Here is a 15,037-nt window from a genome sequence, read left to right as displayed (position 1 = left end):
GCCTGGCAGTTCCTGGACAAATCCAGTGAACATTTGGAATAGAAATCACCCCCAAGCTAAAGCATTTCAACATGTTCCCACCAGCTTTGGTGGACACCAGCTCCTGGAGAGAGTTGGAGAGGAAAGAAAGAACTTGTCCTGGCTCAGGTAGACACTATCCAGAATCTGAATTGCAGTGGAATGCCACGCCGACCCCAGTAGAGTCTGCTTAGCATGGGAAACCATCTATCAGACCATGATAGGGGCCTCGAGACCTATCTCTGAGTTTTGGGACTTCACCAAAGTCTACCTCAGAGAATGGGACTTTACAGAAACCTATCTCCAAGTTTTGGGACTTCACCGAAGTCTACCTCGGAGAATAGGGCTTCTAAGAGGCCTACTCCTGGGAAAAGGCTGGAAAATCCCCTGGGAAAAGATGTGTTTCTGTCTTTCTTCTCCTCATAAGAGTGCCTATCAATCTTTTACTGTTTCTGCTGTTCATTGTACTTACTCATTGTCAACGTTCCCTTATTCAAAGCTCTTTCTTAAGAGTGTTTGACGACTCCAATATCTGATGAGTGTCTTAAAAATATGACTAACTCACCAGAGTTAAGTGCTACCCTGAAACCCCTCTTATGGAGGCTAGTAGACAAGCCATAAGCAAATATAAAAGTATTGGGGGTTTCACAAAGTCACTCCAGCAGAAGGAATTGTAAGAAATTTACAAGAAGCTGTAGGCGCTGCTAGAATAGAAGGAATGTATGGCAATTGCTGAGATAACTACTTAGGAGAAAGAACTTCCTGGTACTCTCATTTACTAAGAGACTTGCTAGATCTAGGCCTCCATGTCCTTACTATTAAAGAAGGAACAGGAAAAATCTTATGGGATAATTAAGGCCTCTATAGAAATAAGGTAATGGTGAGATGGTGACAAACGTCGAAACCCATTATATTTCTTAGAGATAAGCCGGAAACAAGTGCCTTTCAGGCGACCAGCTGGTGACCACTAAGAATGAAGCCCTGCAGCAAGATTGTGTAAACTTTTGCCCTTTCAGGCGACCAGCTGGTGACCATCCAAGAATGAAGCCTTGCAGCAAGATTGTGTAACCTTTTGCCCCTTTTCTTATGAAGACTTCTATTATAAAAGTTTGTTATCCTCTGCATTAAATCGCACTCAGCACTCAGCATCCACTCCTAATGTGTGTGAGTTGTCTGTTTGCCATCTCCCCATCCTATTCCAGGTTCCTCACCTAGGTATCCTCCGTCGTCCCAACAGAACCCGGTCCGCGGCAGTGGAAGAGTGACTCTGATTTGGAGGCTAGAAAGGAAATCCCCAAGCATTCCAGAAGGGAAAGGCAATGCCCCAGCTTGATTGGTTCATGACATGTGTCTGGATGTTCTGGTGCCACTCCCTCCACTTCTCTACTTTCCAGTGTGTGATTGGTGGAGAGAGGGTGCATACACACATTGTCTTTCATGTTCACACCAATCCTGGGGCTTGAACTCAGAATCTGGGTTGTGTCTCATCTATTTTGTTCAAGGCTAGTGCTCTACCACTTGAGGCACAGCACCACTTCTGGTTTTCTGGTGGTTAATTAGAAGTAACAGTCTGAAAGACTTTCCTGCCCTGGATGGCTTTGAACCATGATTCTCAGATCTCAGCCTCCTGAGTAGCTAGGATGACAGGCCTAAGCCACCAGCTCCTGGTATACTTACAGCTTCTGGCTAAGCAGATCTCTCTGTTGCCAGCCTGGAAATCATACCATTACAATCATCCTCACTTGGAAGATAAAGAAATGGGGGCTAGGGGCTGGGAAGGTGGCTCAGTGGTAGAGTGCTTGCCTTGCATGCATGAGGCCCTGGGTTCCATTCCTCAGCACATACCCAGAAAAAGCTGGAAGTGGGTGCTATGGCTCAAGTGGTAGAGTGTTAGCCTTGAGCTGAAGAGCTCAGAACAGAATGTTAGCCTTGAGCTGAAGAGCTCAGAACAGTGCCCAGGCCCAGAGTTCAAGCTCCACGACCAGCAAAAAATAAAAAATAAAAAATAAAAAAAATAAATGGGGGCTAATGGTTTCTGGTGATGAGATGGGAAATTGGAGACTGAGTTTGTGAATCAGCAGTTTGTTAAACAATATTAAAACAAGCCACACACTGGTGGTTTTTTGCCTGAGCAAAAAGGCCTGTGAGACTCTTATCTCCAATTAACCTTACAAAAAAGCCAGAAATAGAAGTTTGTCTCAAGTAGTTGAACACCAGACTTGAGCAGAAAACTAAGCAACAGAGTAAGCCCTAGTACCAACACACACACACACACACACACACACACACACACACACACACACACACACACACACACAATCAATTATCAATCAATACAATGTGTTTAAAACATGCTGGCCCATAAACCAGCACCTCTAGAATGGTAGATCTATTCTTTCACAATCCGTGGCTCAAGGCTTTGGCCTCATTAGCTTGAGGTTCCATGATGAATGGCATTACCATTGAAGGTATCTAAAAAGCCAAGGCAAGGACACATAGTAGAAAAGGTTTTTGTATCCCCACCAGAAAGGTTGAAGGCCTGCACTTGTTACCATTCTTCTGGTTGACTTTTCCAGTTACTAACAACAAGATGGAAAATTGGGGACAGAGTCCATGAATAAGCAGTCTGTTAAAATAAATAAATAAAAGGACCTGGATGATGGTGGCTTATGCTTGCAATCCTAGATACTCAGGAGACTGAGATCTAAGGATCATGATTTGCAACTAGTCTGGGCAAGAATGTGAGCTACTACTACTACTACTACTACTACTACTACTACTACTACTACTACTTTTTTGCCAGGCTTGGGCCTTAAATTCTGAGCCTGGGCACTGTCCCTAAGATCCTTTTGCTCAAAGCTAGCACTCTATCACTTGAGCCATTGTGCCACTCTGGCTCTTTCTGTGATTAATTGGAGATAAGAGTCTCATGGACTTCCATACCCTGGCTGCCTTTAAACCATGATCCTCAGATCTCAGCTTTCTGAGTAGCTAGGGTTACAAGTATGAGCCACCTGCCCTGGGTATTTGTGAGACTCTTCTCTCCAATTAACCACCAAAAAAGCTGGAAGTGGAGCTGTGGTTCTAGTAATAGAGTGCTATACTTGAGCAAAAAAACCTCAGGAATAGTGCCCAGACCCTGAGTTCAAGGCTGAGGAACAGAGAGACAGAGAGAGAGACAGAGAGAGACAGAGACAGAGACAGAGACAGAGACGAGACAGAGAGACAGAGAGAAAGAGACACAGAGAGAGACAGAGAGACAGAGACAGACAGAGAAAGGCAGAGACAGAGAGAAAGAAAGACAGAGAGACAGAGAGGTAGCAAGGTGACTATGGAAGGAGAAACTCACCATTCATCAGATACATATCAAATGCAAATGGTTCACAATGTAGTCTAGGAGCAGACAAGGCATCTATCAAAGTCTCAACTGATTATCTATTTGGGGAAGCCCAGTGGAAATCTAGTATATAAACAACTATATGAAGCACCCATAGCAAGATAAACAGTGCAGGTGAGAGTGCTTGTGAGTTGAGTGATGGTGAGTCACAGCTGTAATTCTAACTACTCAGGAGACTGACATCTGAGGATCATGGTTCAAAGTCAGCTTGGGCAAAGTCTGCGAATTTCTTATCTCCCAGTAACTAGCAATAAGTCATAAGTGAGAACTCAAGTGGTAGAATGCCAGCCTTGAGATACAAAAACTAAGCAACAGTGCCCAAATCATGAGATCAAACCCATTCAAATCCCAGAATCCACACACAAAGAAGGTCTCTGTAAAGAAGTGGCATTGAAGCCAACACCTGTAGGATGAGAGGGAGCCAGCTTCAGGGGCAATATGGAAATGATCAGGCAGAGGCAATAGCTAGGGTGAAAGCCTTAGGGCTGGAATGAACTCAAGACAAGGTGGAAAGGGTGTGTGGCTGGTTCCAAATGAGAAAGAGAATAAGGCTATGGCATGAGCAAGGTGGGGGGCTATCCAGGCCCTGGCTATAATCTTAGCTACTCAGGAGGTTGATATCTAAGGTTCATGTTTCAAAGCCAGCCCAGGCAAGAAAGTCCATGAAACTCTCCAGTAAACAACTCAGAAATAGCTGGAAGTGGTGCTTTGGCTCAAGTGATGGAGTGCTAGCCTGGTCTCAAGGTCAGGTCCCAGGTCCTAAGGGCAAGCCCCAGTCCTCAGACTTTAGCTTCCTGAGTAGTTAGGATTCTAGGTGTGAGCCACCAGGGCCAGGGAACACCTTATTATATATTCTCATTTAATGCCCATGACTGTCCCATAGGAAGGCTCAGACTTGAAAGCAGCAGTTCTGGTTCAGTTTTAGTTCATGGTCAACTCTGTTTTCCCCCTGGAAGTAGACTTTTCTCTGGGAGGAGGAGAAAGCTCAAGAAGCCCCTCCCCCTGCTTGGTGCATCCTATATTGCAAAAGTGATGAAAGAGGTCCCAGATTGAGGCTCAGTTATTAGGGCAGATTCCCTATTGTGGGAAGACTTGGCTGGTGTGTATCTTTGATCAAAAAGTGACTCTGGCCAGGCACCAGTGGCTCACACCTGTAATCCTAGTTATTCAGGAGACTGAGGTCTGAGGATCACAGTTCAAAACCAGCCTGGGCAGGAAAGTCCATGAGATACTTATCTCCAATTAACCACCAGAAAAACCGAAGTGGTACTGTGGCTGAAGTGGTAGATTACTTCCTGAGAGCTGAGGAACAGTGCCCAGGACCAGAGTTCAAGCCCTAAGAGAGACAAAAAACAGTGAATCTGGGAAGATAAAAACAAAACAAAACAAACCTCAAATCCAGATTCCTTCAAAATCATCTAGGGAGCAAGAAGAGGAGATGGGAAGGGGAGAGATTCTAAATACTGTCCTTTCTGATTGCTATACTTTGCTCAAGCAGTAATTACTGGATACAGTAGTTACAATGTGCCTAGTCTGGGAAGGTCCTCAGTTCACCTTCCCATGGTGGAGAGGTTTTTGAGCTAAAATCTTAAGGTCTCAGCTTTACTTGGGCTGCTTAGCTCAGGGATGTAAGTTGGTCACACCATATAGGCCTCACAGGCTGTAAGGATTCTCATGGATAGTTAATGTAAAGGAAAGCCACAGGTGGTCCCCAAAGTTCATCTGAGTTTCTTATGAAAGGATGACTTTGGCTACTCTGTTACATCAGTCTGCTTAATATAAGAGACATATAATGTTATTGACTACGTTATTCACTATAGTGAAAATGTACAAACAACCCAAATGTCCACTGATGGATAAACAAAATGTGGTAAATCCATCCAAGGGAATATTATTGAATCTTAGAAAGGAATGACATTCTGAGCAATAACATGAAAGAATCTATAAAATATAGCAAGTAAATTAAACTAGATATAAAAAACTATATGTTTCCACATCCATGAGGTATCAAAAAATAGGCAAATTTGTAGGGTAACCGTGGCTCACATTTATGATACTAGCTACTCAGAAGGCTGAGAACTAAGGATGGAGGCTTGAAGTCAGATTAGTGCCTGAGACTCCAATTTGTAAGAAATAAAAGGTGCGTGAGAACAGTTCAAGGCTTTATTGAGGGGGCAGACCTGCTGGGCCTGCTCCAAGGAAAAATGGAAGCAGCAGCCATGGACAGGTATAGGCTGAATTTAAACAAAATTTTAGTGGTAGTTTCATGGGTCACACGGCAGTCATAGGTCACATTACATACACTATGGGAATTTGTGGGTAGGGTCAGTTCTGAGAAGAGGTGTTATGAGGGTGCTACATGGACTAGCTACTGAGCCTCCTGAGTAGCTAAGATTAGAGGCATGATCCACCACTGCCCAGTTTGATTAACTCTTGCATGTCATCCCCAGAAATGCAGACTCAGCCAAGGTGACCCAAGCCTTCAAAGTTTTGTTACAGGTGTTAAGACCAAGCTGTGATGTGAGAAAAACTGACCCCTTACTGTTTGGCCTGGAGCTAGAAGAAATGGGAGGCGAGAGTCATCAGGATGTCTGTCTAGGGCTGGGGTTGGTAAGTCACCAGAATCAGTGGTTGGGCTGGAGAGGCAGAGAATCAAGAGGGCACTGTGGAGTATGTCAGAGAGGAGGGTGTTGGAAGAAACAGTTAAGGAATGAGTACTGGAGCAAGAAGCCCAGATTCTCTGTGGTCCAGCCTTTCTTCAGAGCCCTTACCACAGTGATGCACACATTTCACTGTCTTGGGTAACTGCATATTTGTTTAATGTTTCAGTCCCCAACCCCCATTTCAACTCCCAGGGTTTTGAACTGCCTGCACATCTTCCTGGAGCCTGGCACAGAGTCTGGCACACATGGGTGCTGGCTGATGGCTTGCCAAATAGGACTGAATGGAGACAAACCCTGAATCTGAGGTTTTGGGAAGGGCTCAGCCTGTGCTGAGTGTCCAGTGGATATGTGTGGGACTAGACCTGCGTGAGGAAGGAGCCTGTAGATAGGCTTGGGTTACCTCCCCACCACTTTGTTAGGCATGGCAGATAGGTGTCACAGGCTGGTGGGCTCTGACTGCAGTCTGGATTACTTATGGGAGTGAACACACCCAACATCTAGTATCTTCTACACAAAGAAACCTAGGACCTGTGGGCAGAACTGCACAGGGATTACTGCGTGGGCCTCATTTCACCGCACAGGACACTGAAAGAATCCATTCTGGCCATGCCAGGGAACCATGCAGAGGCAGGCACATACAGGACAAGGACTGTTGTAAAGAGATTGATTAGTGGGGCCATGTTGCCCACGGGCTAGGGAGCAATACGGTGTCTACTCCTATATAGGTGATAGTTCATAACTCTGGGGCTAGTGGTAGAGGAGGTTCTCTGCAGGCGCAGGTAGATCTGGGCAGAGTGGGAGTGGCCAGCTATTCTGGTGGGAACTCTAGGGCTGGAAGGAGCTCAGCTCTGGGTGGAGCTGGAGGGCTATGGGCTGCCCCAGGAAAGGCAGTGGGAGCGGCTGAGGATCTGAGGAGGGAAGAATGCCAAAAGACACTGCGATCCCTGGGTCAAATGAGATCTGGTTGTCCTCAGGGCCCTGCCAAGATGAGTGGGGAGTCCCAGACTCCAGGGGCTGGGAATGGCAGGGATCTATCACTATCTGCAAAGCCCAAGGACTCCCTCCCAGCAGCAGCAGCAGGAGACCAGGATCGGATTCTGAAGCGCATTCAACCACGCCCAAACAGAGGCCTCTCACCAGCGTGTAGCCGGCACCATTTCAGCGCCCAACAAGAACTCAAATCTGCTTTCTCCCCGCCTGGTGGGCAGGGATGTGGAGGAGCGGGATACACTATTGCGGCGATGGAGGGGGTATCTCTGAGGTCGGACTCTCAGGTGGCACCCGGACAGACTGAAACATTCCAAAAGGAGGCGGAGGTCAACAAATATAGGCGTTTTCTAGCAATTGTAGAATACAGAATCGTGGATCTGATGGCTCCTCAGGGCCCAACATTGTTATTGGCAGCTGCAACCCCCCCCCCATGGCAGTGAGTCAATGGTATCTTCTGGCTTACATCCTGGGGAGAGGCGGAAATGCTAGGGAATTGGGGCCTGGATGGTGCTGCGGCTGCCTGAGTTTGGTGAGTTGCGGCTTCCGCGACCCGGGGTCTTGTGGTGGGTGTGGAGCAGGGCTTCGGGGCCAGCGGGGCCGCCGGGGTCGGCGGAGTCAGATGGGGCACGGCGATGGTGACTGGCTCTGAACTGGCAGAAGCAGTAGGGGCTTCTGCAGACGGGCGCCTTGGTACTGGAGGCCCTGGTCTTTCTACCCAACCTGGGGCTGTGGGCTCTGGACCACCAGCAACAGGCCGATGGCACCTCATGGCCCGGGAGGTGGGATGGGGGCGGGGAGACAGGAGCTGTGCTGGTCCCCATAGCCGGTCAGGTGAGTGCTTTGGTGCTGTGCGGCCTTCTCCCCTACCCAACACCACTCTGCAGCTCCTTTTCCCTCCTCTTCTGGTCGATGTCCTCAGAGGCAGCACCAGAAAAGTCGGTGCTTCTTCCTGTTTTTTTGGTTTGTTTGTTTCCCGGATGGAGTAAATTGAGGCTCTGAGGACAGAGATTTGACCACTCAGTAGTCAGAATTAGAACCCAGGGTCCTTGGTGCCCCATTCTGGGACTCTTATTTCAAATTTCCATACTTTACAATCTGGCCTCCTTTCTGCTGCCCTGTCCTGTCCCCTGACCTCGTCCAGTGTTCTCTTTCTTTTTATTTTCTTTTTTTGGGGGGGGGTTCGGTCGTGGGGCCTGAACTCTGGGCCTGGGCGCTGCCCCTCAGCTCTTCAGCTCAAGGCTAGTGCTCTACCACTTGAGCCACAGCGCCACTTCCGGCTTTTTTCTTTTTGCTTATGTGGTGCTGGGGAATCGAACCCAGGGCCTCAGGCATGCAAGGTAAGCGCTCTACCACTGAGCCACCTTCCCAGCCCCCAGTGTTCTCTTTCTGGGGAGTACTCTTTCCACATATGCCTGTATCTCAGGGTGTGATGCCTTCTGTAGGACTGGTTCCCTCATCATCTTTGCTCCCCTCCCTCATCCCACCTGCTGATCCTGTTGTTTCTACTCAGGGCAGTCCCTTTCTCATTTTCCCATTTGCACAGAGACCCCTGGGCCTCCCTGCTTCTCTTTCCTTATCCAGCTTTCCCCATCCTATTTCTTTCTCAGATCCTGTGGATTCCTTGGGGAGTGAATGCAAAGATCCTCTTAGAACTTCAAGTCCCTTGGATTGGGGTGAAAGGTGAGTTTCTGGTTCTTGAAGAACTTGCCACCTTTGACTCACCAGAAGTATAGAGGTATCCTAGTGGAAGGATCCCCCCAAATATCCCAGAATGCAGTTCCCTGAGGGAACATACATTCCACTCTCCTCTGAACTGATGGGACTTGGTATTTTTTGCATTCAAAACTGTGATCATATTTGTTTCTGCCTCTTTGAAACTTACATGTGTACATACACTTGGACTAAATTAGCTTTTTTTTTCTTTGTGTGTGTGTGTGGGAGGGTCTTGAACTAAGGGCCAGGGCGCTGTCTTTTAGTTTTTTAATGGCCAGTGCTCTACTACCTGATCCACAGCTCCACTTCTGGCTTTTGGGAGGTGCATTCGAGGTAGGAGTCTCTTACAGACTTTCCTGCCTGAGCTGGCTTAGAGTCAGGATTCTCAGACCTCAGCCTTCTAAGTAGCTAGGATTACATATGTGAACCACTGGCACCTGGCTTTGATCAGCATTTTTCTGCTCAGTCACATGCTTCAACTCTCTCATCTCAGCAAGGCTATGCAGGCTTGAATTGCTTCATATAGTAGGACATTTCAGATTTACTTAGGGGATTTTTCCTGGTCCCATGGGAAGTGGGTAATTCATGTAGCAGGGTCAGACTTGACTGATTGTTGGCTGAAACATGGTAGACTTATACCTTTCTGTTCTTTTCATGGTTAGGCACAATCATATGATTACAACATGTCAGTGTGTAGTCTGAGTTCATTTCCCTTTGCCTGTGATCTTAGGGAAGTGTGTCAGAGCAGAGACTCTGCTCAGTAACTTCTGTCCCTCATAAGAAGAACAGAAGCTCCTACTGACTCACCTTGAACTCATATTGTCAGTAGAAAAAAGGCCAGGCTGTTTGTCAATGCAGCATTACTTGGCTGGTCTTGACTCCTCTTGGTGCTTTGAAGGCAGAGTCTCCCACTGATTGTACTTTAGGGGTCTCAGAGGAGGTCACATGAAGTAGGTACTGAAGAATCTCACCAGCTCTCCTTCATTAAAACCTTATTGCAGCCATAAGCCAGTGGCTCACATGTGTAATCCTAGCCACTCAGGAGGCTAGCAATCTGATGGTTGTGGTTCAGTGCCAGCTCAGGGTCGGAAAGCCTGTGACACTTTTATCTCCAATTAAACACCAGAAAAGCTGGAAGTGCACCAGTGGCCCAAGTGGTAGAATGCCAACCTTGAGCAAAAAAGCTCAGGGACAGCCCTAGGACTGGCACACACACACACACACACACACACACACACACACACACACACACACACACACACACACACACACACACACACACACACACACACACACACACACACACACACACACACACACACACACACTTTATTGTTAGCTCATCTAATGCTCCCAACAACCATATAAGTCAGATATCCTCATTTCCATATTACAGAGGAGAAAAATTTCTGGTGAGTCAATGGCATCGGACAACTAATCTGAAAAATTTCTGGTGAGTCAATGGCATCGGACAACTAATCTCTGCCCCTGTCCCAGTACCTTTCCTACGAGCAACACATGTGACCCAAGAGAAAAACAGGCTAGAGAAATTCTGTGTCCTGTGTGTGTGTGTGTGCTTTATGTGTGTGTGCATGCATGTGCACACATGCACCACTAGTAGGCCTTGAACTTTGACTCTGGATGCTGTCCCTGAGCTTTTATTCTCAAGCTTGGCACACTGCCACTTCAGCCACAGCTCCACTTCTTGCTCTTCAATTCTTCATTGGATATAAGAGTCTTACAGACCTTTCTGTCCAAGCTGGCTTTGTACCAAGGTTCTCAGAACTCAGCCTCCTAAGTAGCTAGGATTATAAATGTGAACCATTGGCATCAGGCATAGATTCTTTTTTTTTTTTTAATTGTGAAAATACTGTACAGAGGGGTTATAATTACATGGGCAAGATATTGAGTACATTTCTTATCAAGCATTGTAGCCTCCTCCTTTGTTTCCCCTTCCCATCCCTTCCCATCCTCCCCCCCCCCCCGCCCCCCCCACCTAATCCTCCTCCCTCCCCCCACTCAATCCTTCTTCCCCCTCTCCCCCCAAAGTTGTAAAGTTTGTTTTCGACATAATGGCTTGTATATCTCATTGTTGAGTCTTCTAGATAAATCTGCTTAAGTGAGCTTAGTTTCCCCAGTATGAATGGTTTTAATAATGTTTGATCCTAGGCCAGTTGATACATGTATGTCCTTTTCACAGTGCCTGGCTGGTGTTTCAGTATAGCACTAACTACTCTGCCTGCAATTATAGTTCTTGAAAAGGACAACTAAGCCAGGTGTTGGTGGTTCACACTTGTAATCCTAGCTAGTCAGAAGGCTGAGATCTGAGGATTGCGGTTCAAAGCTAGCCTAGGCAAGAAACACTGTGAGGCTCCAATCTTCAATTAACTACCAAAAATCTGGAAGTGGAGCTGTGGCTCAAGTGGTAGGATTTCAGCCTTGAACAAAACAGCTCAGGAACAGTGCCCAGACCCTGAGTTCAAGAAAACAGAAAGAGTTGGGGGGGGGGAGGGAGGGAGGGTGGGGACAAAGATCTGTGCATCAGTGACTCATACCTGTAACCCTAGCCAGAAAACCAGAATTGGAACTGTGTCTCAGTGATAGAAAGCTACTCTTGAGAGAAAAAGTTCAGCACCTAGGCCCTGAGTTTAAGCCCAAAGACTTGACAATAAAAGAGAGGAAGGAAGGGGGAAAGGGAAGAAGAGACGGAAGGAGGGATACGAAGGAAAGAACTATTTCCAAGAGCTGAGTGAAATAGAAGCTGCTAGGTATCTGAGAACCTACAGAGAGCCAGGAGCCAAACTTGAGTTTTTTTAACCATTTGTCTGGCTGGTGCTGAATGCCAGATTTTCCCTATAGAGCCCCTGCTGTACTTTAGTTCAGGCCTACTGAATCCTCCTTGGGCTGGGCCCTGGGAAGGAAGTGCTAGCCTTTGCTTCTATTGTGAAGACTAAGAAACTAAGGACATCAAGGACCTCTCCTGACCAGAAGAGGCAGAGATGGGTGTCCACTCCCTGGAGTCTGAGCCTTTCTGTGACATTCCTAAAATCTTCCAATCTGATCTTTCTCCTATCCCATGTTCTTGTGGTAGCCAGGAAAAATGTAAAAACAAACAAACAAAAATACCTACAACATCAGCACCCCAGGAAAAGGAAGGGCTGGTCTCTCCAGCCCAGTTGGCAGCCCTGGGCCAGCCAGAAAAGACTGTCAGCACCACGATTAATAGACTAAACAGCTTGTGGAGCAGCCTCCTCCTTCTTTCTCTTTCTCCCTCTCCTTCTCTCTCTCTCTCTTTCTCCTTATTGTCTAGGGGAACCTTCAAAGACCATAGTCTAGATTGAGCTGCTATCTCCCCATTGTCCCCAGCAGCATTTAGCCACTTTCCTCAAACATACAGCCAGAGCACTAGTGGTTAAAGTTAATTCTGGCAGCAAGTCAGCCTATAAGGATGGGACATTTATCATGGCCAGGGGCCTCTGGTGACCTCAAAGGGGGCCAGTGAGGTGGGACAGGGAAGAGGTGGCAGTGGGACTGCTCTCATCTACCTTGCACCTTAGAAGGCTTCTCAGATCAAGGCCAGCCCAAGTAATGACAAATAAATACTGATAACTAATAACTGCCGTATTTGAGAGAGGGATATTTCATTTGTTTTATCTTTATCCTATCTAATATCCATAGCCACCCCCACAAAGTATTTATTATTATTATTCTGCTTTTTTAAAATCCTCATTTCACTTATCAAGAAATAGGAGTCAGGAAGTGGCGCTGTAGCTCAAGTGGTAGAGTGCTAGCGTTGAGCTGAAGAGCTGAGGGACAGCGCCCAGGCCCAGAGTTCAAGCCCCACCACCGACAAAAAAAAAAAAAAAATAGGAGTCAGAGAGAGTAAGCCACTTGATTAGAGCCACACAGCTAAAAATGAAATTAATATGACCAATAAGAATACTATCTTTGCCAGGTGCTGGTAGTTGATGCTTGTAATCTTAGCAACTCTGGAGGCTTATACCTGAGGATCTTGGTTGAAGCCAGTGTGAGACTTATCTCCAATTAACCACTAAAATGCCTCAAATGGATCAGGAGCCCAAGTGGTAGAGTGTTAGTCCTGAATAAAACAGCTGAGGGACAGCACCCAGATCCTGTGTTCAAGCTCTAGTACTGGCACCAAAAAAAAAAAAAAAAGAAAAAGATTTCTGACCATCCCCCAAGACAAATTCATAGTTTCTTGCCCCTTTGTCAGAACCTCCTTTGCTAGCAGCCAGGGAATAAGCCTGGTATCCTGTGTGACACCCCAGGCCTGACCCAGATCCTTGGTGTATATTGACTTCCTACTAGGTGGCTTGAGCTCCTGAAGGGGCTGAGTATAAGGTCCACATGAAGGAAGAACAGCCAATGTCTTTGATTTCTCTGGAAACAGAACCAAGATGTCATATATGTGTCATATGACAGTGACTCATGCCTATAGTTTGAGCTATTCAGGAGGCTGAGATTTGAGGATCATGGTTCAAAGCCAGAAAGTCTTATCTCCCACACACCAGGCAAAACCTGGAAATGAAGGTGTATTTCAAGAAGTACAGTACTAGTTTGAGGCAGAAAAAGCTAAAGGGAAATTTACACATGCATGTGTATCATACATGTGTATATACATGCATGTGCATATATGTAGATTGGGGGATATCAGGCCTGATAGCTCAACAAGAACTCATGTTGCATCATTAATCTGTAGATTGGAAACGCAGGTAGAATTTCTACTTTGCAGCTAAGTGACAGAATTTGGGTAACTTCAACTTCCTTCTGAAGTTTATCGAGTCATTGAGTAAAGGCCATTCCTTTTAGGAAAGGTAATCACTCTTCTTTACCCAAAGTTTAAAATTATTTGGACTTACCCATTTAAACTTTACCCATGTGATTAAAATGGTAATCACATCCAAAAGTATTTTCGTAGCAACATATACTGATGTTTGCCTCAAAAATGAGGTACTACAGTCTAGCAGAACTAATATGTTAAAATTCATCATCACTAGCCAGGTGTTGGTGGCACATGCCTGTAATTCTAGCTACTCAGGAAGCTTAGATATGAGGGCTCTGATTATCCCCATTTTACAGATATAGAAATAGAGACAAGCAAATTCAAATGACTTGTCTTTGATGTCACAAATTAGTATATGCCAGAGCTGGGTCTTTTATCCTGGTCTTTCCAATTTATCCTTTCCAATTTTATCCTGGCCTTTCCAATTTGCTCATCCTCAAACAATACTCCATTTGTGTGTGTAGCCTTTGTCATCCCCTACCCTCACCCTCCTTGCTTTTTTTTTTTTTGCCAGTCTTTGGGCTTGAACTCAGTGCCTGAGCTCTGTCCCTGAGCCTCTCTTTGCTCAAGGCTAGCACTCTCCCACTTGAGCCACAGTGCCACTTCTGTTTATGTGGTTCTGAGGAATCGAACCCAGTGCTTTATGCATGCTAGGCAAGAATTCTACCACTAAGTCATATTCCCAGCCCCATACCCTCACATTCCTCTAGCATGGAATCAACAACACCCACAGGTATGATTAAGTACACGGCTCTATTTGGTGAGGAAACTGTCTGTGTTTGAGTCTCATCTTCACTACTGAAGTTGGAATGAAATGTTTGTGGGGCCAAGATTCAAGTTTTGTGATCTTGGCCCTGGGTGATCATTTTTTCTGTGTTCCAGTGGCCAAGGTAATCATTACCTATCTCTTGGGTCTGTTAGCAAGTTCACATAGCAAAAGGTGGGTTGGTTCCTGGGATATATAATCAGCAACCATTAAAGTCAGCTGTTTCATTGAGTAAAGATGGCAACCTACGGCTGGGTGTCTCATTCAGTGGTAAAGCCTATATTTATTTAGCATGGTGAGGAGGAAGAGGGAGGGGAAGAAAGAGGAGGAAGAACCAAGAGGAAGAAGGAGAAGAGGTGGAAGGTGGCTAGCCTCAAACCTATAATCCTAGCTACTCAAGTGGCTAAGATCTGAGGATGTGTTTCAAATCAGCCAGGAAGGGAAGTCTGTGAAACTCTTACCTCTAATAAACTATTCAGGAAAAGCTGGAAATGGCACTGTGCCTCAAGTGGTAGAGCACTAACCTTGATTGAGCCCAAAGAGGCTCAGGGCCAGTGCTCAGGAACTGAGTGCAAATCCCATAACTGGCAAAAATAAATAAATAAATAAAACTGGAGGTAGAAGGAAAAGAGCCAGATTAGGTTGTGTTAGTCATATGTTTTGATGTTGTTGCCATAACAAAATAC

Source organism: Dipodomys merriami, unplaced genomic scaffold, assembly GCF_024711535.1.
Source record: "Dipodomys merriami isolate MVZ:Mamm:240054 unplaced genomic scaffold, mDipMer1.0.p SCAF_319, whole genome shotgun sequence".
Lineage (NCBI taxonomy): Eukaryota > Metazoa > Chordata > Mammalia > Rodentia > Heteromyidae > Dipodomys > Dipodomys merriami.
Note: the sequence above shows the minus strand (reverse complement) of the source record.